Source organism: Haliaeetus leucocephalus, unplaced genomic scaffold (genome assembly GCF_000737465.1).
Source record: "Haliaeetus leucocephalus isolate CR32 unplaced genomic scaffold, Haliaeetus_leucocephalus-4.0 Scaffold849, whole genome shotgun sequence".
NCBI classification, from domain to species: Eukaryota; Metazoa; Chordata; class Aves; order Accipitriformes; family Accipitridae; genus Haliaeetus; species Haliaeetus leucocephalus.
The window spans coordinates 957511-984856 of NW_010973285.1; positions in this window are offsets into that span (position 1 = coordinate 957511).

A 27346-nucleotide genomic window follows, 5' to 3' on the forward strand; every position below is an offset into this window, starting at 1 on the left:
GGAAGGGCCTTGTTGTCCGTCCCGACGCTTACCCCCCGTGCCCGTTTTCCGATGGGAGAGGGGGCCGTCGTGGGCGAGAAGAGGCTGCTGAGAACATTCCAGCTGAGCCGGCCTGTCAGTCAGGCGGGCTCCCGCTCCCAACGGCCGCCGGCGAGGAGGCATCGCCGGGGCTGCCGGGCGGTTCTTTACCACGGACCCTCTCGGGAGACCTGGCTGCTGCCTGTCGCGGGTCTGGAGGCGGCTGTTGAAGTGGTGGCCGGGTACAATGAGGCTGTGTTGTTTCTTGGGGATAGGCAGGGTAGATAGCGCAATTATGTTTTCTTCCGTCTGGCGTGCTTTCCGTGCTTTTAGCTTTTGAACAGTTGGTTTGGAAGTACGCTTTTCAACTCCGCGTGATGGTGCTGTATTTTTTTTTTTTTTTATGCTGTAGATCGTTTACCTGATCTGCAGCCAGGCGCTGCAGAGCTCTCGTGTTGTTTGCAGAAGCTACCTACACCTGTTTATGTAACAAACGACTAAGTACTTCATTAAAGTAATGGGCCAGCCAGTCTGAGGGGTTGTTTTGAACGCTAGTTGGAGAGTCTACTTCTAAAAAAAAATAGAGCCGAACTGCCATACGTGGTGTTATATGTAATTATCTTTTTTTTATCCTGTCATGTGGGAGGTATTTGCAATTCTGAAGCTAGTGTAACTCTCTTACTGTGGATTTCACTTTCTGCTAAGGAGTGAAAACATTCAGGGGCAATTCAGATACTGCAAGTGCTCAGGTGGTAGGATTTAACATGAAGTTCCTCTGCTGTGGCCAGGTGGAGTAGTGAAGGACCTGAAGCAATGCTGGGAGCACCAAATGCACCTTGTGGTCATTAAGTGACAGCTATTGTTTACGTGGTGTTTAGTTTAGGGCTTTTTTTTTTATTGGTTGAATAGGAGCAGTAAGTGCCAAGTTACAATGCTGGCTGTACAGTGCTAATTACTACTGTTGCAGTCGTTTTCCAAGGTGGTGTTACGTATGCATTAGCTTCATCTTGTCTGTTGTGTAAAGTGACTACCAAAATGCTGAAAGATAAATGTGTAAGAATTAATGCTAACTGGACAGTACTAAGTATCCAACAGATAAATAAAGGCCTGTATTTTCAATTTGCCATCGTCTGTGAAATACATTTACCTGAGGACAAAATCAAAGAAATGGAAACATTCAAATCTGTGTATACAAAATAACCAATATCATTGTGTAAAACTTTTGATCCACAAGTAATTTATAATTTTGGTTTTAGCTTTGTCTTAAACCATCAGTTGCAACCCGGTGTCTGAGATAAAAGAATGTAGTTAACATTCTTGGAAAATTATGGTAATGGCAATGAAAGGGGTGAAGGAATTCTTCCTTTTTTATTTCCTTTTTTTTCCTTCATACCCTACTGTAACTCATTAGGCAGTCTGGGGTTTTTTTCCCCCCTCCTCCACTCCCCAGAGTAAATCTGAGGGCCCTTTGCCTTTTCTCTCGCCAGAAAACAAGCCTTGAATAATGGAGGGGAAGCTTCCTTGCAAGACAGCTCAACTGCTTGTTGGACTCAGCAGCACTCAAACCATTCTAAACCAAGTCAAGCTGTTCTTTTTGGTAGAAAGAATACAGGGAAGAAAAAAGGAATATAAAATTAATCTTTCAGGCAAAAGAAAAAAATGTTCATTTGACTTTGGGATAGATACACCTGTCTTTAGTTAACAGTTACATTTATTTTGGGAAAGCTGGAGCAGCCAATTTCATTTTGGGGCAAGAAGAACTCCAGTTGAATGGGCATGTTGCTAATGTCAGTCTGAAGGCTTTTTCTTTTTGTATTTTGATGAAGTATCATTTAATCTCATTGTAACCTATACTGAGGGGTTGGAAAACGTGTTTTTTGTCAAGGCAGGCATTTTCAACTGATGTGAAAATCTTTACAGAAATTGGTAGGATCAGTAGGGGCTCACTATAAGACTTGGATGGCTGAAGCTTCATGTATAGTGAATATGCAGACATGGTGAATAATCATGTGCTAAAGGATAAAATTATTTTCTTCCAATTGATTTGTTTATCTTAGCAAAAGGAAAAAAAGATGAGGGCCCTTAACTGAATTAATGCTTTGGATGCTGCTGACAACAGTAAAATTGCACATAATATTTTCAAACTAGATTAAGTACCGTGATGAGAAGAGGTACCGTTTTGACTAGCTAGCTCTGTCGTTGTGGAACTAAAGTTTATGTGAGGAATGATACCAATATAATTAAAACTGTTCAGAAACTGATACATCAGCAGAACTCTTGCGGGCACACTCTTACACCAAAAGAAGGTAATTACTATCAGGGATTTGCAGATGTTTACAGCAGCCTCACCATTACCACCTCAAAACCCTTGCTGTTAACAGTTTGTATAACTGTTTGCTACCAACCTTCTGCCAGAGGTTGCAGCCACTGCAGCAGAAATGGTGGAAAGGAGTAATTTTTTTTTTTTTAGTGCCTTAGCCAGTTGCTAGCAAAGTTCAGCTGCTTGGGTTAGGTGGCCAGTGAAAATGGGTTTAAGCTAGAACACTTAATGAAGATGGCTCAGGTTTCTATATAAATAACAAAACAGAACAAAAATATTTTTTTAAGTGTCCAAGGAGGTCACAAGTAAAACTTAAGATGGAAATGTGTAACATTTTTCCTTATGTCTCCTGCTTTGGTGGATAGTGTTTGCCCCAAAAAGAGAGAAAAGGCATACTGGTTTGAACTTTATTCAAAGCCTTCAAAGGTGAAAATGGGGTGAAGGCAAGACACTTCAGCTTTACAGTGAGGTATGTTCATTGAGATCATCATCAGATGGGGGAATAAGACTGGCCTCTGTGAGTTTGCTGCAGTAAGGTGGAAGTGTCTTGCCTTTTACACCAAGACAGTTCATGTGTCTTGGTAAACTAACAGAAAAAGCAGGCTTTTTTTTTTTGTTAAGCATTGAAAGCAAACCCTGTGATGAAGTAGTAGATCAGAGATAAGAAACCCTGCAAAGCATCTGTTTTGCTGGTACTCCCCACAAAAGTCTTCTCATGACCTACCCATTGTATATTAGAAACAGTATTCTACCTGAAGTACGTGAATCCTAGAGGGGGGGTACTCTTTACCTACCAATAATTTCTGTTCTAATACAACTTCCATGAATGCGCTTGGTACGTGTGCACTTTTCCCCTCAGCCTTGTTTTTCTGGAGGCATACGTGATCACCTTGCTGTCTTCATAGGTTTAAAAGATAAAGTCTCTTTCAAAGTAGCTTCATTTGCTTTAAACTCTCAAAGTGTGTTTGTGAGTGTGATGTCAAAAAGACAATATTCAGCTGAGATCTTCTCAAGGCTAAGTAGAGGGGAATAATTATGTCCTTTGTCTAAAGAGCTGTTCTGAATATGTTCCAAAAGGAAGTCTCTGTGTGAGAAAGGTGGGTTGGCTCGCAGTGATAATGTGTTAGTGTTCCTATTGATTTTGTAGTCCACAAAATTCCAGAGTTTGGTTTGATGTCATGTTTTAAGGGAGAGGAGAAGCACACTGTGCTGTTGATCTCTTCTCTCCTTGTTTTTTTCAGGCTGCTGTTTCACTTCCTAACCTGGTGGTCTTTGTTTTGTCTTTGTGGTTTTGCAACTTTATACTTGATTCTGTTGGATTTTATCTTCATGGTTTTTGAGATTCTCTGCAATTTCTCAATTCTAATCCTCTCTCCTAAGGTACTCACCAAATCCCACTAGCTTTATGTCAGCTGCAGATTTTATAAACAAAGTCATCACTCAAGCAATTAAAAAGAATATTGAATAGAACCATGCCCAGAATAGATTTCTCTGGGACTCTGATGTGCACTCAGTTATTAAGCATTCATTCCTGGGTGCTAACCTGTTCTGGTTCTGGCAGCTAGTTATCTTTTTTATGTTTTTGGTAAGATAATCTGTTTCCTAGTTTTGGCTGTTCCTGACCTGTTAAACTGCCTGCTGGAAGTGGTCAAACAACTTTTGCTCATTGGGGCAAACCCAGAATTCTGAACTGGTGCAAGTCGTTCTTGCAGAGTCCCTTTTGCTGTTGTTCTTAATAGTGTTCCTACTGCAAATGTGAATTTACCCATCTTTAAACAGTCTCTGAGTTTGTCTCTGAGTACAAGAAGCAGAAGTAAAATCTATGGTGATTTGCTTATTCTAGTGCTCCTGATACTAGAATTGTGCTAATTGCAGGGCAGGAAGGAAGACTACTGCTGTAGAATTTTGGTCCTATAAGCAGCAAAGGTTGTGAATATACTAGACTGGGAAAAATAAATTCTTTGTTGTGTGATTATGAAGACTGTGGTGGTTCAATTTAGTCAAAGTGGAAAAACAAGTGTAGATGACGATGTTGTTTTCTTTTGAAAACACTCGACTCAAGCCAGGCTACTACTTAAGAATGGCATATATTACAGGATCAGTTCTAGTTTGCAATATGAAGTTGGGTTAGAAAGGAGATCTGTTTAGGTAATAAATACTGAGGCCTTTAGAAAGCATGACTTACACTTGCATTCTGGGTAAGTCATAGTTATGTACCAGGGAAGTCTTATGACTGTTCTGTATATCAAGCATGGTGGTCACAAAGACACAATCACATCCAGTATATTTGTTCTTTCATCAATGCTGTTTATGCCAGTGTTATGCATAGTGACTATAAGGTGGAATTATACTGCCTAAGAAATATGCATTTAAATAAGCAACTGCTCATCATTTATACAAAATTTGAGAACCACTTACAAGTACTGTCTCTACTTCTTGAAATACGGAGTTCATTTTGCTCAGATGTAGGCACGTTTAAGACAATGGGATCAAAATAAGACTGAATTTGGCCTAAGTTTTCTAACTGCTGCTAACATGACTTACATCCTTCCTAAATATGCATTTTTCTCTCATACTTAACTTCATAGCATGAAAGACGGGATAGCTTTCTGCTGCCAACCAGGAAAAAAAAATTAAAATACCACAGACAAAATCATAACTCTGACTCTCACTCCCTGAAGAGAAAAAGTAGAGATTTTTTTTTTCCTGTTTTCACAGTATTATTTTGGGATACTATTGCCTGTTTCATGTGTGCTCAGGTTTGAGACTACAGAGTTGTGAATGCACAAGCAGAACACAGATTATATCAATATAATTCTTTTTTTTTTTCCTTGAACAGTGGAATGTATTTGCAGTTTCTCAATCATGGCTTTTTTTTTTTTGCCTAATACAATAGCTGCTATCAAATAAAATTATGAAACTTACCAGTATGTTCTAAGTCAACCAAACAGAAGCCTATTTTGTATCAAGAAGCCAGATATTTTGAGATTCCCTCCTACCTAAAGGCAGAACTTTTGAGACAAGTCCAAGAACTTCTCGTTAGCCTTTGTATCTCAGAAATGTATTTTATCAAAAATCAACTCAGTGGGTATAAGGGAAAACAAAACAGTCAAATGGGGAGGGGAATGGTCCCTTAAGAGCAAATTCTTTCAGTATTTTGTTAAATCCATTGTCAGCGTGCAACGGCAGTTTTGTCGTGTGCTGTAACACAATTTCCCCAGTAAGTGACAGCTATCTGCTCACTTACACAATTTGATCAGAAAGGCCAAAGGCAAATATCAGACCTGGGATGTGTAAGCTTCTCCAGAGGCTATCAAACACTTGGATAAATTGGGGCCATCTCTGCTGCTGTTCCACTTCTAGAACAATGGCAAGATAAAGCCTTCAAGTTGTTCTGTTAATGCTCACTTATGAGCTCATTTTTAACAGTTATGGGTAAGTATGACTCTGGAGATACTTTTATTTTAAACTTATACTTGTTCATCACAAAATCAGATGTAGGAACATGAAATACGGCTGCTTGATAGGGCAGGTATGTTATTTAAGGTGTGGAATTTTGATTTCGGCTAGAATATACTGGCCTTGTCAACATACAGACTTTGCCTAATTTAGTGTTCACACCCTGGTTATGGTATAAGAATAGTTTGCTTCTGTTTAGCTTTAGTCAGTTGATCTTGAAGTCAAAATAAATCATTCACCATGGGACAGTGTACTGGACACCCCTAGACTCAGCTGTGCTAATGGAAGAAGTAGATATCAGCTGTCTGCCACTGCTTTATAAGTCAGTGCTTGCAGTGATCTGCCAACACAGCAATTCATGTGACCGCTCTCTAATATGAGAAATTCAGATAAGTCAGGTTAATTTTGACTGTTAAGGAAAATGCTGTGAACCAACCCATCAGATTTTGCCAAAGTAAAGCTGCTACAGGCTATGTTTTCAACATATTAGAGAACTTCAGTCCTCACAAGAAATGTGGTGATGGGTGAAGTCAACATTTAATCCAACAAAGCAGCTGAATCCAGAAAGAGACATCCATCCATAAACAGGAATTCATACAAGGGATCAATAATTCAGTTAAATAATTTTAAATTCACATATTCTAGTTAGGTTGGGGACATTTCTTTGTTAAAAAGATCTGTGTTGCTTTCAGAAACCCTAATGAGTTGTTCAGCCTTTATACACGTATACAGCCTGTATCGTGCAAGTTCTCCTACCTTAGCTTGCATGGGTTTTGTGTTCATCGTTGCACTGACTTTGCCTGCTGTCTGTCTGAGAATTAGAGCCTTTTTACCCTTTACCATCTTGATCACTGACCTGTACATGTTAAACTTAAAAATACCTAGGAAGTTGTTTTAATCTGAGTCATGCACTTGTGTAAGTCATGATGGTGTGCTTGAAAGCTTCAGGGTGGGATAGTGATAATGATGATACTTACTGTTTAGTTTGTCTTGTGCGACAAATGTTAAGTTAGATAGCTGAGATAGCTAAGGGCAGTTAGCCTCAGGCAAAGAAAGTTCTCAGAACAGCTGTTGCTACATACTGTCTTCGTACCTTGGAAAATCTAGAGTGTATTAATTTCAGAAACCTGGGTGCAAATGCAGCAAAAAACTGGCAGTAGATAAAATTGTGGGACTCAGCAATGAAGGCTGTTCTCCCCAGCTTTGCCGGGGGCCTCCTATGAGAAATTACTAAGCTCTTCTAGGTTCCACTGGGCTCAAATAGTGCTCCCCTTATTACAGCTTTGACACAAATTATAATAGATTCACACAAAACATTTTAATAGGACACTACCCCATGAGTAGGCTTCCTCTCCCATCAGCCACATTACCAACCCTTGATGTAGGGCCAGGAGAAAAGAGCATGTTCCTAGAATTGGCCTACTAAGTTCTTAAATGTTTGTGGAGATATAAAGTACTGGCAGAGGTTTGTGCTATTCCAGTGTAACCTGATATAGCTGAGGTGTGGACATGGCACTGCTTTTGAGCCAAAACCATAAAGTGGTGAATTTTGCCATGGGGCTTTGTGGATGTGTAGGGATGTAGGACAGGATGCAGTGCCCTTGCAAAGATGTGGAAGAGCAGCTTGTTCTAAGGATCAGTTGGGGATCTGACTTCCTTGGAGTTAAACTGTTTTCCAGTTGAGAAGGAGTAGGATGGAACTGGATGTATATGCTGAAAGCTTAAAAAGGCAAATGAGTAAACATGCAAGCTTCAAAGGCAAAGTTATTCCTCTAAGAGAACACTGAAGGGTAGTGGTGCCTGAACCAAAGAAAAGAGATTCTCTTACTGCCCATTTCACAAAGTCCCCCTGCTCTTTGGTTGAACTGAAAATAAAGTCTGCTGAAGAGGCTTTACACCACAGTGGCTGGGGCACTCCATTGTCCTGGCTGGCGGAAGGCAGAACAGTCTGTGTGTTAGTAATGTCTTTAACTGCTGCAGCAGTTTGCTGCAATGCTTATGAGTCTTTCCAAGCACTCTTTAATGCTCAGGTGGAATGTAATATATGTGAGAGACCATTACTGCATTCAAAACATTGTGTTCTGGTCCACCTGTTTGATTTTTAGGACTTTTAAAAGCTCTTATCAGTCTGAAAGCCTCTAACTGTGTCTCAAACGTAGATGTATCTAGCCTCATACTTCTTTTTTTCCTAAGAATAATAAAAACTATAATGAAAAAACTATTAATAGGGTTACAAACTTGATTATTTTTATGCTTTTTGTGGCTAAAGGAGCAGAAATGGATACTCGTATTGAACAACAAGAAAATAACCCATTTCTGATAAGAAGATACTCAGAGGAGTTAAGTTCTGTGTAACAGGCTGATATCAATGGTTTTCAAATACTTCCTTTAGCAACTGCCAAGAAACAGAAATTTTTCTTTCTTTCACTTCCTCTAGACTGTATAAAACATATGCAGTTAACCAACTCCCCTTAATTTCTGATGATTTACCGCTTCCTAAAAATACCTAGGACTTCTCTGTGAAATTACTTTAATGATGACTTTTTCCTCTATAAAATGTGTATAGAATGACCTGGTAAGGGCAATAGCAAAATAAAACAAAGAACCTTAGATGTCAGGTCATTCCCTGGGGCAGGGTGGGGAAATCTGAGGAAAAGTCAATTATCATTTGTTATTTGAGGTAGTTGTTGGGATCAAAGAGTCTTAAATGACCTGAAAGTACTTGAAAAGTATTACTATAAGATATTGAGGAAGAAAGATGCCACAGAATCCTAACATGCTAGTATCTGGGAGAAAGTAGGTAAGTTTAAAACCTCAGAATTCATTTGTTCATTATAAAAGATGGAAGTATCAAGGAAAATAGACCATCAGGTGACTGTGGGTTTGTACTGAAGGGGTATTTGTCTAGCAGGGATTTAACTCTAGTGCACTAGCTAATTTCAGTAATTATAAAGTGATGCATTTAAATGGATCGTCTCTGGTTAGAAGCTTTTGAAAGCAGAGTGATTCCACTCCAGGGAAGGCAATGAGCTAGTTAAACTTACACTCCTTAGTTACAGAGAGCCTGATATTAATATCTTGGAGGATGAAACTGGGTTAGGTGTGTCATCATTATTTTGTCAATAATGCCCATAATTTTGTTAATTGTTTTCTGTATTATTTATTGGTCCTTTGTGCTTACTCCTATTTAGCAGGACAACTGGATTTTCCTCAGAATGGCAGGGTTACAATCACCTGCCTCAGTATTGTCTCCATCCATTCTGATATGTGCTCATGATAACATTAAGGACTATGGCTGTGCACATTTGCCCCTGACTGCCATCTCACTGTGCCCAGTGCTGTGACCAAATCATCAAGCAGAGGAAGCCTGCAGTTTGGGTGCATGTGGAAGCCACTAAGAATTTTATGAAAAATTATGCCTGGGTATAAGTGTATGCTGAAGCTTCAGTTCACGTGTGTTAGCGGCATTTAATGCTGTATGTTACTATGTGTGGTATACAGACTGGTAAACAGCACAGATGTGTGATTGTATTAAACTTGCTCAGAAGCCTTTCAAAAAGCACAGAGCACCTGCAGTTTGCTTGTGAGCTTCTGAACCTCCGCTAAGACTGGATGCATTAAGAATAATTAGCAAGGAAGAAAACAAATTTGTGAGTGGGTAGATGCAAACAGTCTGAGATAGAGTAATAAAACAACCATCCCCACAGTAATGAAATCAGGTCACATTTAAAAAGATAACTGGAAACCAGTACTGGACTGTTGTGTAAGAGGCCTAAGAACAAGAGAACAAATATAATCAGTTACGAAAAATATGCTGATATAGCCCTACTTGTAAGGGATGTAATGACAGAATAAAGCAAGCTACCAACAGTGTAATTGGGGATGCAGTTGTGTAAGGCCTGAGACAGGTATGAAAGACATGGAAATCTCTGGAAATCTATTGTAAAGCATTATCCTGCACCACAGTAAAACAAACAGAGCTATTTTCTTTGTACTTAGAAAAGAGTGTTACATAATTGTTAATTAATAAATTGGGATTTATGATCATAACCTTTTGTCTGGGGGGAGCGATAAAGGTTCTTGCAACAGGAGAAATTTATTTGAAGTAATGATTAGAGGTATGTCTCTCTTCCCCCTTTTAGCTCTTCTTCCCACCCCCCCACTACAGACAGCAACTGTCCTGCCTGGTAGGCTGCTGAGGAGGGACTAAGCTTGCTGCTTTTGTCGTTGCATAGTACTGCCCAGAGAAGAAAAGGACTTACTACTTTTGTTGCTCGCATTTGTTTCTGCTGCTGCCTTGCATACCTCAACTTTTTCCTCAGAAGCCAAGGTTATGCAAGTAGGAAGTAAAACTGACTCTTCAGGTTGTATAGGCTGCTGAAGCAGCTGATGATTGCTGTCTTAGCCCAGGCAAAGCAGGTTGTCTGCTGTTCTTAGTTGCTGCCTATTTTGCCTGGGCTGAAAGCTAGTCCTTTTTTGCTTGCGAGACTCTGAACAGGCTGCATTTTAGAACCTAGGAAAGGGCTAAATTCAGAGTAACCCAAATAGAAAATGCACAACCATGGCTGCCTCTGAAGCTGCTACACTGAGGACTTTCCCAAACAGCTGCTAAGAGAAAAAGTGTGGCACAAATCCTTACATGGGACAGATCCAAACTGGAAGGTTAACTCTAAATGTACCAGCAGCGTGACCAGATTCTGAAACCATCCCAAAAGTTAAATAGAAATTGCCAACTTGAAAAACCAAATAGCTGGTTGGACAGACTTCTAGCTATTGATGTTGCCTGGAAAGTTGGCCTGCACAGCAGGCCTGTAAACCTCTGTTGGTCACCACATGAAGAATTCTGGAAGAAAGGGATCAGATCCTGTGCATGAGTAAGGGCAATAGCAGCAAGGTCTCATTTCAGCCCATGGGCAACTTGACAGTAAAGTTGGTATTAAAAACTCATAAGACTGTTGAGGAACAACCCAAATACCCTGGAGACAGTGGGTCTCGCTGTGTAATGAGCACACACAGAGAATAACATTCACAGGGTGTGGTACTGTATTACTCTGCCAGATCTAGACCTGAGGCTCCATTATCAGCATCATTAATATATCCATAGCTATTCACCTCTCCCTGTCCTGTCACCTACCAAACGAGCAAAATTTTGGCCATTCTGAAGAATGAAGGATCTCAATGGAGAATGTTGCTCCTTCTAAATACCCATTCTCTTCCCTGTACCTAATTTCTGTGTTCTCTTTTTCCCTTTTTTTTTTTTTTTTTTTTTTAAAAAGTGCAGATGTACATGAAACCTGTTAGCTTACTTCTGTCTTCCTAGCTGGTATGTGTGGTCTGTCTGGAAGAAAAAAAAAGGACTTTCTTTTATTTGAGGGAGGAGCAGAAGAAAGACAGTGAGGATCAGAGGAGGCACAAGAGGATGTAAGAATGAGAGCAAGGCCATGATGGGAATGAGAAACAAGCAGAGTTAAAAGTGATTGATGGGAAGAAATTCAGGCCAAGGAATGTGGAACAGAGGTTCCTTGCAGCTAGTGGGAAGCACATTTGACTGAGCCAGTTCTTTTGCCACCTCATGGCTACTACAGCTTTTGCTGGTAGCTGTTGTATAACTTCAAAACTGATTTCTATGCATTGTTTGATCTGATAGGTGTTTTTGGAACATCCTGCATAAGCAACTTTATATGGAAGCTGTTATGATTGTAGTTGGTTAGAGGATGATCTCGGGGTAAAGTAGACTGTGTAGAGATTGTAAACAAGTAACCCTCTTAACATGCTACCTTGGCTCACATACATTTTGTTATTTTCTGTTACACTTAAAGCAATGATAACTAATTTAAGGAACAAGTACCTTAACACTGCTGCGATTGTGGAGAAGTTACTGCTGAACTGAGGAGTAAGAAAGTCAGCCTTCAAAAAAGATCTTGAGTTTCAGTCATTCCGAAAGTGCCATTTTCCAGGCAGTGTTATTCAACATGTAGGTGGGTGGTTTCTTTTACATTGTTGGGTGATTTTACTCGGGAAACATTCTGGCTATTAGAGGGTACTGATGGGTAGAAAATTTGTTGTGAAAAGGACTGATAGTTACCACAAGCCCTGCAAGGGACCAGTACTACCCACAGATCAAACAGTCAGGAATGGAGGTCTGCACCTGTATTGGGGTTTGTGTCTAATGACCAGGCTTTGACAGAGACCTTCTGGAAAAGCAAAGCACTGATTTCAAGAGTTGGCAAAGATGTTAGTGCAGATGGGCCTTGAAACGTCATGGGTGGAACCTTTCCTACTTTGTTTTTGGAAGTATACATGTGTGATCTGGGTTTGTCCCTCTTTGGGAATTCTTTCATTTTTAATTTAAACAACAGCAAGTGAATTGCTGCTAAAGCGTTCTGGAGCTATACTGCACATAGTTACCACATTTTTATCTTCCTGAGAAATACTGCTTTCATTTCTTCTTTTCTTTTGTTAAAAGACCCGTTTCTTGGGTTGAAGAAAACAGCATTAATTTGCATTGGATGCTAAACTGAGTTAGTAAACTGTACCACCAACACTCCTGTTCAGATCCCTAACACTGTCCTTCTTATTATGTACTCCTGGCATATGGAGCCATGTTGACACATGATGGTAGAATTTCTGGCTCAGCATGCCATGGTGGTGAATTTTCTCCCCCAGTGTTTCCTTATGTCTGCAAGTATACTGTGGAGAATAATATTCTCATGTTGCAAATGTAGTTTGGCCAAGCACCTAAATTCTTGCAAGATAGACAATCCCCACTCTGAAAGCACAAAGGCAGCATGCAATTTCCCTGAAAGAAAGAGTAAACTAGTCACAGAGATATGGACAGCACACACAGGCCAACTTTTTGTCCAATGATCTAACTGGTAGAAATGTTGAATCTTTGCTGACATGGTGAATTTCCTGTTGCAGCTCAATAAATTGCATTAATTACCTGATGGGAAGAAAAGGAATACTTTGAAGGCATTCTGTGAAACAACCACTGTCAACAAGAATTACGACAGGTAGGTTTAAAAATTCGTGGTTTTAAATTTGGTTTCCATTTAGTAAAAAATTCTTGAAAAAACAAGCCTTCCAAGAATAGATAGCGAAAATAAATAGTGACTTATCATATCCTTGTAACAACTTACTGAGTAACTTCATGGGGTGGAAATGTTTGTAGGAGGATGTACTTTGATTTCAAATACAAGCAGGACTTTGTAAACGTGTTCAAATCACTGTGCACATAGCGGCTTTGTGCCTAGAACCTACTCCAGATGGGTTATATGTAAATTGAGTAGAAACCTCATGCTACAGTTACAGTATTATGCAATTAACATCTTTAAAGGTTTGTTAAGCTACTTTAAAATTTTCTTTCCAATCCCATAGGAATTCTGCTATCCGTCTGATCATAGATTTTTGCATTACAAAGTTATTTTGGTGCCACCTCCAAAAAGCCCATTACAAATCTGCTGCTGTATTGGGCTGTGCTGGTTTTGTCTTGCAGCTGGGTTGCTGATTGGGTAAATCTGTGACTACATCCAGTTCCAGAAGAGTCGTTTTTTCTTTTTAATTGGTACAGATCACGATGACTCGCAATCCACTGTCTTCAAGATCCACCACCCACAACTACTTTTTGGCCAAATTTAAGACTGAAAAGAGGGGACCAAATAGCCGCTGAGTCACTTCTGTTGTGTGCCAACAAGTAGCTCATTTGCTGATTGGCCACCTGCCTTTGATCTGGATTATATCATACCAGGGAGCTGCTCCAGCTGGCCAGAGATTGGGGAATGTGAGCTGTAGTCAAGGATACCTGCAAAGCACTGGGAGCTGTAGTGAAGGGTCTTTGAAGAGAAGCACAGGGAAAGCAAGGGAAAAATAGAGGCAAGGAGCCAATTTCTGATCTCAGCATCACTGATGTCACCAATGAGAATGTGGTCCACAGAGTGCTGGGGAAAGAAGAAAAGAAACAGGTCAGAGAGAAAGGTGACAGACCAGCAGAGGTGACAGGGGATAATTAATCATGTCTCAACTGTAATCTTAATGACTACTCTGCATTAACATTTGTAATGGCTCTTACTCAGCCAAGAGCACAAAATTAATAAAATCTTTCCAAGAGACTGCTTTGTCTGTCATAGCAGCTCCAGCAGTGATTTTTACTGGTGGCACACTCATTCTGCAGATCCATCTGAAGAGCAACATGCACAGATCTAATGAAGAGGAAAAGGTTTAAATCTCCTCATGTTTCAGGTGAAATCCTATAGTAACAAATTTCCTTGTGATCTACTTTCTTGTAATGTTCTACGCATTTCCAAGGTTGCTTAATTTGCTGGTACTCTAAAGCTAGATGAATACCAGCAAGGTGGTTGTTTTTTTTTTAAATTTTCAAAGCTTCAGCTACACTTTAGAACACATTCTCCTCAAAAAAGTCCAGCAAACCCACAAAAAGCTGACCTTCCTGAAATAATTTCTTTTGAAAATGCTCGTGTGTTGGAACTCTATTGGTGAGTCAAAATAGGTGAAAATAAATGTTATCTTTGGTGCAAGGATTTTCTTAGTTATTTCACTGGACCATTTGTTCTGAAAGTAGTTTTTCATCTTCTAAAATGAACAACAAAAAGTATGCACGAAGAACCCCTCATCTACTTCCAAATATCCTTCAAGCTAAAAAAGTTATTTTTAATGAATTACTTGCTTATAATGACTCCATTCCAATTTCTTTCATTTTACAAACATTTACCTGAGCAAAATTCTTTGGGTAGGTTGACCTACAGCCATAAAAGTAAGGCAGAGCCAACAGCTAGTTTCATGTGTCTAGATACAGCTAGGGCTGATGTGATTTCAGTTACTGCCTTTCACTAAAGAGGACATCATTCTCTAAAACAAGGCTTTGGAATTCTTTGTCCATTATTTGAATGGCAGTTTGATTTTGAGATGTGCTGTGTCTGAGAAGTCCCACTGAACTGCAGGAAAGGAGGCATTGTCTCCTATTCCTGTTGTGCAGATACTCGGAGGCCTGATCAAGCAACAAGATGTGCTATGTTGTTTTTCTGACCATTGCATTAGAAAGTGCAATAGTTTTTGCTGGAATTTTTTTGCAAGTGTGAATGTGAAGGAGCTTGTCTTTGTTTTGAAGCTGACAAACTTGTGAAGATTAAAAAATAACCTCCCACAAAAAAAAAAAGCTAAGAAAATTCTGCTTCCAATTAGTGACAGTCTTGGACATAACTAAAACAGGTACTGCATATTAAAATCATGGACCTACTCCTGCCCCGGGAAACAAAACTGTCTTCTGAAGTCAACAGCTTTCATTTAAAAGATACTTGAAATTCTCATTTCCAGATATTTCTGTTGCAGTTTGAATTCTTTTATCCTAGACTACACCAACCACCCAAATTTGCAAGTGGAAGCAGTTTTATGACCTCAGACTTGAGCCCATGTAGAACTGCTGCTCACACAGGACAGTCCTTGTGATTTCAGTAGGATTGCTTGCAGTATGTAACACTTGTCACATTTACAGATTTCCAGCTTGGAGCCAAAATGAAGCAGGTGTGTGATTATAGAATTAACTCAGCTGACTGAGCTTTTTAAAAACTCATTTGAATATGTAGTATGTAACTCACCATATACTCTACAGACCCCAGTTTTTAATACTGCTGGAGGAGGTCATTCTCTCCTTCTAAATTGGACGGAGTTTCAGTAGGGATAGATACCTATTAAGAAAAGTCAGTAAGAGAGTCAGCAGGGTTGTATGATTCTTAGTAAAGGAAGTGAAATCATGTTATTCAGCAAGCATTTATGGATAAGTTTAGAAAAATATCTGTAGAGTTTTGCAATTCACCAAAGTTAAAGAAATTTTAGAATGTGAGATGTCTTGCTGTAGTAAGTTTACAAAGCATCTTAATGCTATTATTTTGGAAAAAGAAATATAATTTTGCTTTGCTTTTCACTACAGTACTTAGTTTCTTCAGTAGAAATAAATTTTGTTTCCCTTTACAGCAGCTGGAGCTGAGTTACGGTCCATGTCTTCCTGGTATAGCTTGTCTAAGAACTTCTCCAAGTACAACTGAAACCAGGACAATTAGGGACAGAAATTTGCACTAAGCTGCTAGTATAAACTCCACTGTGTCATACATGCAGCCAGTCAGCTTCTTACCAAGACAGCTTTTCTAATGGTCCACTGATGAAGGATCTCTCCACAGCCATCCTCCTTGGAAGAGAGATCTGCTCCTTGTTGTATGCTCACTAGGTAATAGGAGTGAAACCCGGGATATGATTATAAAGGTTCCTTCCCTTCAAGCTCTGATTAGCTTTTAATTATCATGTCTTAAACAAGAAGTCTCTTCATTGTCAAGAGAGCATTCTCCATTTTGCTAGGAGAATGTGTCATGGGATGATCATATGCAGCACACCTCCTTGCTTCCCTTTCAGCAGTTAATCCTCTCCTGTCTTGCAGCCTGAGTTGCCCAAACCAGATTCCTCTTCAGCTGATTCCAAATAAAAATAATCATCTTTCAAAGTTGAGTCTACAATTTCAGCCATAAATTGCCAGCATTTGTTAGTACAAAGGAGTGCTTAAGAAGATGTGTATTAATGACATAGGGCCATAATTCTCAAATGGTCTGTTTTCAGCAAGTGCTTTGAGAAATACTCTTCAGTCTCTTATTAACATACATTTTATATGCTGCTTGTTTGAGAAGATTCCCCTAATAGGCAGATTGCAGCCAGGAATAACAAGGATGTATAAGGAGCTGTTAGGAAATGAGATGACACCTTTGACATGAATGAGAGCAGGGATCATGGTACCACTGACATCATAGTGGTGGGGTTGCTGTAATCTGTGGCAGATTGATTTATTGCACATTACAGAATTCATGCAGATAAGTTCCTTGCATCATACGTAGTAAAGAGAAGAGACCCTGAAATCCCTAACAAAAATGTTTCTGCTCTGCATTCTGCAATGAAGAATGATACCTGATGAATGTGAAGCATATATACCAGAAATGCATCAGAAACATTTTTCTCTGAGGCTAAAATTGTGTTTGACCTGTTAGAAAAAACGGAATTTAGCACCATCCAAACAGATATCTTTCTCTCAGCAATGCCTGCTGTTCTCCAAAAGGGTAGTACAGTTGTTCATAGTATTCTCCTTTCATTCATCTGCTTGTACATTATTGTCTCACAATTTCTCTAAGAATCACAGTAAAGAAATTGATACTTCAGACTCACCTTTCTGGCTCATAGAAATGACAGGAAAGACATGATCCTCTCCCCAAGCAAGAACATTCTTTGTGCTAGCTTACAAACCAGTCAGACAATGCATGGAAAATTGCTTGGGAAAATTCCCGTGATTTCTTGGTAAAATTATGGAAGAGCTGCTTGTTTCTCATTCTTTTATAAATCAGGTTGATGTAAAAAGCAGTCTCTATATAGCTTGAATCAAAGTACAGTATTCTTTTAAGTTGCCTAGATGCTATACAATCTGAGGAACTGCACTTACATAACATGATGTAGGAAATGATGCCAGTTTTGATATAATATTATTAACAATATTAGCATAAAATAATAAATTCTAAATGTAATTTATTCTTTCTGGCATGTTAAAATTATTTGATTCATTGGTAGTTCTTCAGTCCAGTCACTTAGCCATTCCTGTAACTTCCTGTAGTTCAGACATCCCTAGGTAATGTGCTGCAAATACTGGAAATACTTGGACTTTAAAAGAAGTGCTGAAATCCCTGGCTTTGTCTTCACCATGGTTTGAAATAAGAAAACCAGCAAGGCATGCTTTAAATGCAAGCAGAAAGTCAAAGATGCTTCCAATATATAGCAGGTGCTCCTATAGCTTTTTGAACTCTCCAGGAACTGGATTTATATATTAAATATTCATAGCTGAGCTACGAACCCTTTTGTATTTCTGGTTTCTTCACCTTGTGACAGGTTTAGTTGCAGGCAGAAGTTTTCCCTTCAGACTGCGTTAGCGTTTTAGTGGTCCAGTATATTCTGTGTATCACTGAAGTGGTGTAAGGTAGCTGCTGTTTTCCCACAATGCCTTGGAAGTAGTTCTTTAATGTAAATAACTGTAATGCTTCACAGCATGGTGTAAGTTGTTTGCCTGTAACAGGTTCACATTTTGTCCAGAAACTGTAATTTCATTTTCTTCAAAAGCTGGATTTGTACTCTTGTAAAAGAAATTATAAGGTGTTGTGCTGTGTGTTTCTCAAAGTTTGAAGATCTTTTTAGAAAAAAAGATTTTTCAGCTTCTGTATATAACTACATCTCCAAATATAATCAGAATGTGATCTATGCTGTTTTTCCCTAATCTCAGTAATTTCTTAGTATTTTTCCCCATAACATTTTCCTAAGCATTGCGAATGAAGGGGAGAACTGAATACACCTAAACCTATAGTTTTTGATCCACTGTGTCATTTAGCTTTTTCTGATACACCTGCCATTGCACAGGAAAAGAAAGTTTTTATAGCTGTGCGCATTTTTTTTTCCTTTTTAAGCTTTGTGATTGGAAATGTAACCTGGTATGACTACAGCAATGAACACTGATTTGCATGAGAGTTTGAGTATTAATGACATTGAGCACCACCTGAATACAAGTTGCTCAGCAGAAATCTCTGAAAAAAGACAACAAAGTCATTTTATGAGACTGAGACTACTAATCCCACAGTTTCAACTATCAGAAGTACTCCTCTGTGGGTTAGTACCTTTTCTGACAGATTCATGGACCTTACTTGGTTTGGCAGTCATAAGTTTGAAAATGAGTATGAAAGAGAATCCAAAAAACCCTAACAATTCTTACCTCTGACAGGATATTATAAAATGAGCACTTTTGTGTCCAAGTAGTACAGTTGGTGAGTGATGATGTGCTACTGAGTCCAGACTATTGTTATTTTTTTAAATTAAATAACAGCAGAATGCATACTGAGTCGGGAATCAGTCTTTCATTTTGCCCTTCTTGAAACATCCAGACACTGCTTCCTTGCTTATAAATATGAAATATGCAACATATTTTTTCCATTAATATGTTGACACCTGTATTTCCTTGGCCACTACATCTTGCTTTAGGAAGGTGTATTAAGCTCTGTACTCCAAGAAGAAGGAAACAAAGAGATCTTTCCTTCATCATTTTTCCTTCTCATTAGAAAAAGCATAGAACAGACATTTGGTTTTAAGATTTCAGGTTCACAACAATACGAAGATGCTGACAAGAAGTGTCTGAGTGCTTCGGTGCCAAGGCTTGGTTAACTACAGCACAGAGGTGTTGTAGTGTTTATAAAATATATTCTCAATACTGCAGAACCCTGAAAGGTCAGAGCATGAAAAACCATCTGGAAATAAAAGAAAGGAAGCAATATTGTGCTGAGAATCTAATGGGGCCTATTCTCTTTTGTGAGGAAGTTGTTGAATGAGTGACCATGTGCTGAACAGTAGACAATGCCTAAATAAATAAGGCCAGCTTCTTAATAATGATAGTCAAGGTTGATGTTTTTAAAGTGCAAACTGTTAGTCATGGAAGTATGGGGCCTAATCTTATAGTCTTTCTCACAAGGAAACTTTTCTTTGCTGCACTAACGGTGCTCATGAGAGTAAATGTACTGAGACCAAATTTTGCTCTCACACTGACTTTGTGCATGGAAGTTTTATCACTGCTGACTGGCTAACATTGGATTTTGCTTCAGCAGTAGCTGTGGAGGATGCTGGAGTTCAGTTGTATTGGTGTCTGCTTTTGAAAAAGGGAGCAGTAGGAGAAAGGGAGTCCTGTTGCTTAAAAAGCAGAAACATCCGCTGGAGTTATTAACAGGTTTTTGGCTGAGGTCAGCAGTAGGGCACCTTGTTGTTGATAGACTCTCCCCCCAGCAATTCAGAACAATGTAGTTAAAGCAAGTTTCTCATTTCCCAAGAAGCAACCTAATGAGGCAAAAACTACTTTTGAAAATGGGGTACGTATGCCACTACTTACCAGTGGTAGTAATCCTCAGGCTAACTTGCAGCTGCGTGGCTAACCAGGATTTTTACAGCTCCAGTTATATTGTTTATATTGTTTCCATAAGTGATCCATTCATAGATGCTGACAAATCTTTCAAATGGCTCGTTTCACCTTCTTCAGCCACCAGGGAGTTACTTGGCCTTAAAAGCAGTTTCTTGAGAAGCTCTGGAAGCAAATTCAAAGCTGACCAGAACCCAGATGTTCCTATTTTCACTGGTTGTTTAAGGTTTCTCTCCCACAGAGTGATTTAAATTGAGCTGGCAAACTGTGTAGATGAAAACAGGCAGACTTTAATCTTATTTACATTGTTTATGACAGATTGGGTGGTGCTTGGAGGAAAGTGCATGTATGAACAAGCTCTAAGGTAAAATACTGGCAAGTCTGCAAGTGCTAAAAATTGGGCATGCATCATGCTGAAGTGCTTCCTCAACAGAAGAAAAAATCCTTGTAGATGCTCATCTCAGAGATGTTACACAAAATGTCTAATGTTTTTGAAAGAAGTGATACAGGTGCCGGACTTGTTATGTTTTCTCTGAAGATTAGCCTGTACTCAGTGAAAATGATATAAAATGTGCTAATTTGCACTTTCAATAGGGAAAATATGTTCGTTAGGTTGGGTTAATTGAAATGTTGATAGCTGAAACCCACCCATTTCTCCTTCCTGGAAGTACTTCACCACTGCTGGGATGATTTTTTCCACAGATTTACAAGAGGCTCTTTTTCTTGTAATGTTGAAAAGTGAGAATTTGCTTCATGTACTGTTCAACTTTTTCTGTTGCAAACTTTGCTTATAGAAAGTATATCTAACTTACAATGTCTCTCTGATCATGTGACATAGTATAACTCTGTGTGGTACACCTTGTTTTGTATGCTCAGGAGGTATTTCATTAACTTTTGCAAATGTTCAACCATAATATTAATTTTGTTCTGTAATAAAATTTCACTCACAGATTGGGATAAATATGATATTAACTAGCATTCTTGCCCTTTCCCTTTAATTTTTATGAAATAAACAAGTATTGCCCTTGTTTTGCAGGTTGGCAGTCAGGACAGAATAGCTTAGTTTCTTAACGTGGAAGAGTTTAGGCACTTAGAAACTAAATGAAAGCATGCAATCCATGAGTGTAACAGAATCACAGTCGCTAAGGCTGGTGGACACTTCTAGCAGAGTCAGATTCAGAAGGCTGATCAGGGCTGTGTCTGGTTGGTTTTTAATATCTCCAAGGATGGAGACAACTCATCATCTCTGGACAACCTGTTCTAGTACTTGATCACACTCACAGTAAAATTTGTTTTTTTCTCATGATTACATGGAATGTCTTCTTATTTTGGTTTATGCCCACTTCCTCTTCTCCCTTCACTGGATATTACTGAGAAGAGTGTGACTCCATCTTTATTCCCTCCTATTGGGTGTTTATGCACATTTATAAATCTCCCCTGAGCCTTCTCTTCTCTAGGTAGAATGGTCCCAGCTTTCTCAGCCTCTCTTTCTATGAGAGGTGCTCCAGTCCCTTCACCACATTTGTGGCCTCTCATTGGACTCACTCCAGGATGTTTGTAGTGGCCTAGACCTGGACCCAGCATCTGCATGTGCGTCACCAGTGATGAGCAGAAAAGAAGGTTCATCTCCCTTGACCTGTTGGCAATGTCTTCCTAATGCAACCCAGGATACCATTGGCCTTTTTTTCCCACAAGGGCACATTGCTGACTCATGGTTAATTCGTTGTCCGCCAGGACCTCCAGCACATTTTCTAACGAGCTGCTCTCCAGCTGTTCAGCCCCCTGTGTGTAGCCCCCCTGTGTGATGGACTCATGTATGTCCAGTTTGTACATAGACCTATCCAAGTGCATAGGCACCTGAGTTCTCGTCATAAGGTATTCGAGGTACGTGTCCATGCCTAGGCCACAGCTGGCTTGGCAGGTCTGAGCACTCTGCTTTCCAGGTTGTGCCTGAGCCTGTTCAGAGGTTCCTCGATAAGTGATGCTGGGCCTACAACTCCAAAGGGATCCAGTGCTGTGACTGTATTCATATGCACCTGAATGTATACTGCTGTCAGTGAATCATCCCAAAGGAGAGTGGCTGTGGTCATTTTCATTCTTAAAAAGTGGCTGGCAGTCCAGGCAATATCCATCTTTATTTTGCAACAGGACTTGCCCAGCAAACAAGGAACCGGGCTTCTTGGTTTTTGACAATTTCAGGAAGTTCAGAATCACAGCTTCCAGAGAACCCAAGTTCAAATTAACTCATTTTATTTTCAGGCCAGTGCATACATGCTGTTGAACAGCCCTGGCATGATAGTACTTTTAAGAGCTCAGCTAGGGTGGATGCTGTTTGTAGGCCTGCAGCAACAAGCTGCCTTTCCAGTGGTGCTCAGATACCATGGCAACTGTCACTTTATAAATAGACAGATAGCAACCCAAGACCCTGAGCCATCCCGTTGCCCAGAGCTACTGAAGCTTTGCAGGTTTCAGTAAACATTAGGGGTTTCACTAAGCCTGGTGTGACCAACTGCAACTCCAGTGACTTCAAAGGAGTTTGTCCCACTCTCACCCTCACTGAAGTTACTATTTCAGTGTCAGTGAAATAATTCCCATCAAGTGCAAATTACTTAGAGAGAAGCTTTTAGGTAGAACTTAACTGGGCAAGTTAAACCTATTTGTCATAGCTATGATAAGTGAGCTGAAGAAAGGAAATCAATCTAATTTTACAGTTTTATTAAGATGTGAAAGTTGGAAATGGCTCCACTACAGGTAAATCCCTATAGAGATCTTCCATTAGAAACAGAAGATCCTGTCCAGGAAAGCAGGACCAGGCCATATTAGAAAAATTAATTTCAGGCAATCCACATCTGTTCATTGCAAAGCCATTTGTCTTACAGTCACTGCATGGAGAGACAAGAGGCATTTGCCTTTGTTTTGAAAATGTAACATATGATAGCAGTGGAAAGCATGGGACTGCCGAAGAGCAGACTGAAAGGGCTTGTGCATTTGCCAGGTAGGCCAGCGTTAGGATCATCTGCTAACGGGCAGTTACTGATTTAAAGTATTTGTACTGGGTCTGGCTCGGATGGAGATGATTTTCTGCATAGCAGCTCCTGTGGTGCCTAAAACACACCAACATTTTCGGTGCTGCTGAACAGTGTTTGCACAGCGTCAAAGTCTTCTCTGCTCACTCTGCCCCCCAGTGAACAGATTGGGGTGCACGAGAGTTTGGGAGGGGACACAATCAGGCAGATGACCCAAATTTACCAGAGAGATTTTCCAGGCATGCAGTGTTACATTCAGCAATAAAACAAGGGGGGTGGGGGTGTATGTTAGCTATCTTTTGCTTGGGAACTGGTGGGGCATCAGTCTAGCATGGGAGGTGGGTAGTGATTGTCTTTGTATCCCTTGCTTTGTTTTGTTTTCTTTTCTTTATTTCTTCCACTTCTCCTTCACCTGTTAAACTACTTTTATCTTGACCCATGAGTCTAATTGCTTTTACTCTTTCCTTTTATCTTTCCCCATACCACTGGTGGTGGTGGTGGGGAAGCGAGCAAGTGGCTGTGTGGTGCTTATATGCCTACTGGGGTTAACCCACAACAGTGGTTTAGTGTAACTCATGTAAATACCAGTTTTCAGGACAGCGATTTAGATGTATGTTTAAAACCCATGAACTAATGGAACTGAAGCTTTTTGTGGTTCAGAGTTTTATGCTATAAAACCCATGGAAGTGGGGAGCATTGAACAGGCAGAGATATTCCCCAGTTTGTCTGGAGAGCACAGTGTGGAGTGAGGCAGCACCACTGAATCCCTCCAGTCTTTGTCTTGCCTTCCTTGTCTTTCATTAGTCAGCAGTGGTGACTGACAAGACAGCCTTTAAACTGCAACCACCTTGACAAGATATCTGTCAAGAGGGAGGAGGACTGCTAATAGCACTTTGCTTGCTTGTTTCAAACCCATTGTGTTCTTTCCTACCTAAAAAAAAGTTTTACTGCACATCTGTGGTTTTCACATTTCATGGAAGAGTCACATTCCTTTGTGAGAGAAAGCTGGAAATGTGGGGAAAACTGTAATAACCATCATTTTGAATATCAAATACTCAAAATATTTACTCTGTTTAGCTGGGGAAAAAATCATTTTCATAGGGAAATGCCATGCCCATAAAAAGCTGGTTAAGGAAGTAGGAAATGTTATTTATATGATGTTCACAGCCCAAGGATCTGATCCTGCAATAAGAAGCTGCTCTTGTGCGTTTCCGTTGAAGACAGTGCAGCTCTGCTCCACATGATCTGACTGCAGGGCCAACTCTCATACTAGCTAAGGATTAAATATGGGAAGTACAGATACTAAGGTAAACATATTATACTGGGCCTGGCTGGGATGGAGTTAATTTTCTTCTAGATGGTGCTGTGTTTTGCATTTGTGACTAAAGCAGTGGTGATGACACACCAGCGTTGTGGCTATTGCTGAGCAGTGTTTGCATGGTGTCGGGGCCTTCTCTTTTCCCAGCTCTGCCTCCCCAGCAAGTAGGTTGAGGGAGCATGAGAAGCTGGGAGAGGACGTAGCCAGGACAGGTGACCCAAACTGACCAAAGGTATATGCCATGCCATATAACATCATGATCAGCAACAAAAATGGAGGGGAGGTTGGGTTTTTTTGAAGGCAGCCTTTGCTTGGAGCCTAGCTGTGTATCAGTCTGCTTGTGGGAGGTGAGTAATGGCCTTTGCATCAGTTGGGGTTTTGGTTTTTTTGTTGTTTTCTTTCTTCTTCCTCTTTTCTTCACTTATTAAACTATTTTCATCTCAACCCTGAGTTTTCTTGCTTTTGTGCTTCCTCTTCTCTCACCTGTCCCACTGTGGTGGGGGGAGTGATCGAGTGGCTGTGTGGAGCTGAGCTGCTGAGCAGTGTTAACCCACAACATATATCCTGCCTAAAGTATTAGTAATCTGTGGTACCTGCCAGACAGAACTCACCCATGAGCTGATTTTCACTCACACGCACGAAGTTGCTAATGGCAAAAGTGTTTGTTGAGTAAGGCCCCAAAGCAGAAAAGAGGCATTGAGCCTTCTGAGAGGGAAGGTGGCACAGAGGAGTCCTATAATATTCAGCCAAAACAATTTTGTGACAACTGGCAAATCTTAGTTTGTATATCTATAGAACTACTTTTATACAGATGCTTTCTGATCCAATTTTCATGTAGCCATCAGTACTGATTTCACTCTTTTCTCCCCAGAAAAGAGTCTTATTTGAAACCTTGTCTATTGAGTTGTGACCACTATCTCAATGATGACAGCATTTTTAATAATGGTATGTCTAAAGGACTGGTAATCTTAAAAGGCACCGAGACATCTACATTGTTAAAGGCTTTTAATATTTTCTTCCTCCTGGACAGAAGAACCATGTATCAACAACAATGGACAAAACTAACTTGGCTTTAAATAAAAGATTTTCTGTATAATTTATTAGGAAACTTAAATGCTGAACTTGAGCAAATACTGGAATTTAACTGCATTTTTCCAGTTCTGTAGAGAAGCCAGCAATATCAGCAGTGCAATACTGCCATAGTATAGCACTGTATAAGAAGCATTTCCCAGTAACTGCTTACATTAGTGTGTTACACAGCCACTAATAGCTTACCTTGCAGGCACTGTCACAGAAAATACTAAAATGTAAATATTTCCTACTTGGGAAAGCTGAGATACCACCTTACCCTTATTCTGCTTGAATTAATGTGCTCTAGCCAACATTCTGTCAAGCTGGCATTTGAATGCAGATAAACTGGCATATATATGTAATTAAATAAATATTTTAATACTATCAAGAAGAGATAGGATATGAATAGTTTACCAAAGGCCGCGGATACTAAGCATGGGAAATGCCTCATTGGAGCGGCAGACACAGATCTGTTAATACCAGTGATTACTTTCATATGGTGAATTAGGGTTACTTGGACATGGCTGCTGCTTATCAGACAGTATTAGACATAATCTTGGGACAATAGTACAATTAAATGACAGGTAAATTAATTATAGCATAAACCAGTGATGCTGCATGGGTTTTGTGATTGCATTCAAGATCAGAATATGCAAAAGCAATCAGGACCAAGCTGGATGTTGTTCAGCAGATCCTGTGCTGGTCTTAATCAGGGGTTCAGAATTGAACTTGGTTATGAACTTGGGATGAAGTTAGAGTTTTATGTCTTGACTTACCAAGATAAAAATGATCCATGGTCTCTCACCGGAAAGATGCATCTCCTTCTGTGCCTTCCTGTATCAGCTGAGCTTGGCTGACAAATTTACATTCAATCTGCTCCACTTCGTAAGAGGTGGAGTTACTGTCAGAGAGTTTTCAACTTTGGTCTCATTTCCTGATTACTTGCTTATTCTTTCTGTCCCCTCCCACTCAGTTGTGACATATGATGCTTTTACCAGTCACTCCTGATAAAACAGCTTGAGCTAGAAATCAGTGCTGGTATAAAAACTCAGAAGAGCAGCTTCAAATCCTCTCTTTTGAAAGCAAATCCATTTTTTTCTAATGAAGACATACCTGCTTACAGAAGTGATGGATGTGGCACTGTGAAAAGACATAAGCATGTGTTTAACTGTAAGTATGTTCTTAAATCCCCCAGCACTCAGTGAGACTTAAAGCATGTGCTCATTTGAGCTGAGGCCTCTATCGCTAATTCTAACAACTGTGAAGAAATCTGCTAAACTGATGATGCAATAGAAGCTGAGATGGCAATAGTTTTAAGGATGTCATCTTAAAAAATAGGTATTCTCCCCCTTGCTGTGCTTGTAAATGCCATGACAGAAGAGAACTTGCCTTTCCAGGCTATTTATTTATTTGTTTGTTTATTGTTAGGGTACATGAAAGAGATGTGGAGAATCGCAATATAAATGTTTTCCATGTTTGGGGGGTATTTCAGTAGATGTTTATGGACAAGGTTAGCCTGTTGGCAGGTCTGATAAGGGTATAACAGAGACCAAGGGAGGAATTTGAATCACCAGGAAAGGTGATCAATGTCTGTCAGATTTCTCCAGGGCTTCCAAGCAACATTGTGTACTTGTGACCATTGCACCACCACAAAGAAAGTGCTTCCTCCTCTGTGCAAGGTTAGAATTACTGAAAGAACAAGATGAAATACACTCTCATCATTACTTCAGGTGTAACTGAAGAATAACTAGCTTCAGGCACTGAAAGCTGGCACTGGAAAGGGTGTAAGACCATGCACTTTGAGCTAAGGTACATCCATGCTATGAATTAAGCATAGACTTCATTGTGCTTTTTGCCCAGGCATGCTCAGCAAATGCATTTCATTTATAAGGCAGTGCTAAGATGCCTATTTAGACTAACCACCACAATACTTGAAGGAAAAAGTGTGAGCCTGTACCATGCATTAGCCTAGGTGAGCTGTTTCTTTTACATGATCTGGAAGGACTGAACATGTTCATACCACAGGCAGTCCACATAAGGCTGTACAAAGCTTTAATCTTTCAGGCAACAGTGTGGGTGTCGTGGACTCCTGAGTTTCTTGCCAGGCTGACCAACAGCATTGTTCCTGGAAAGAGAACAGGTGCTGG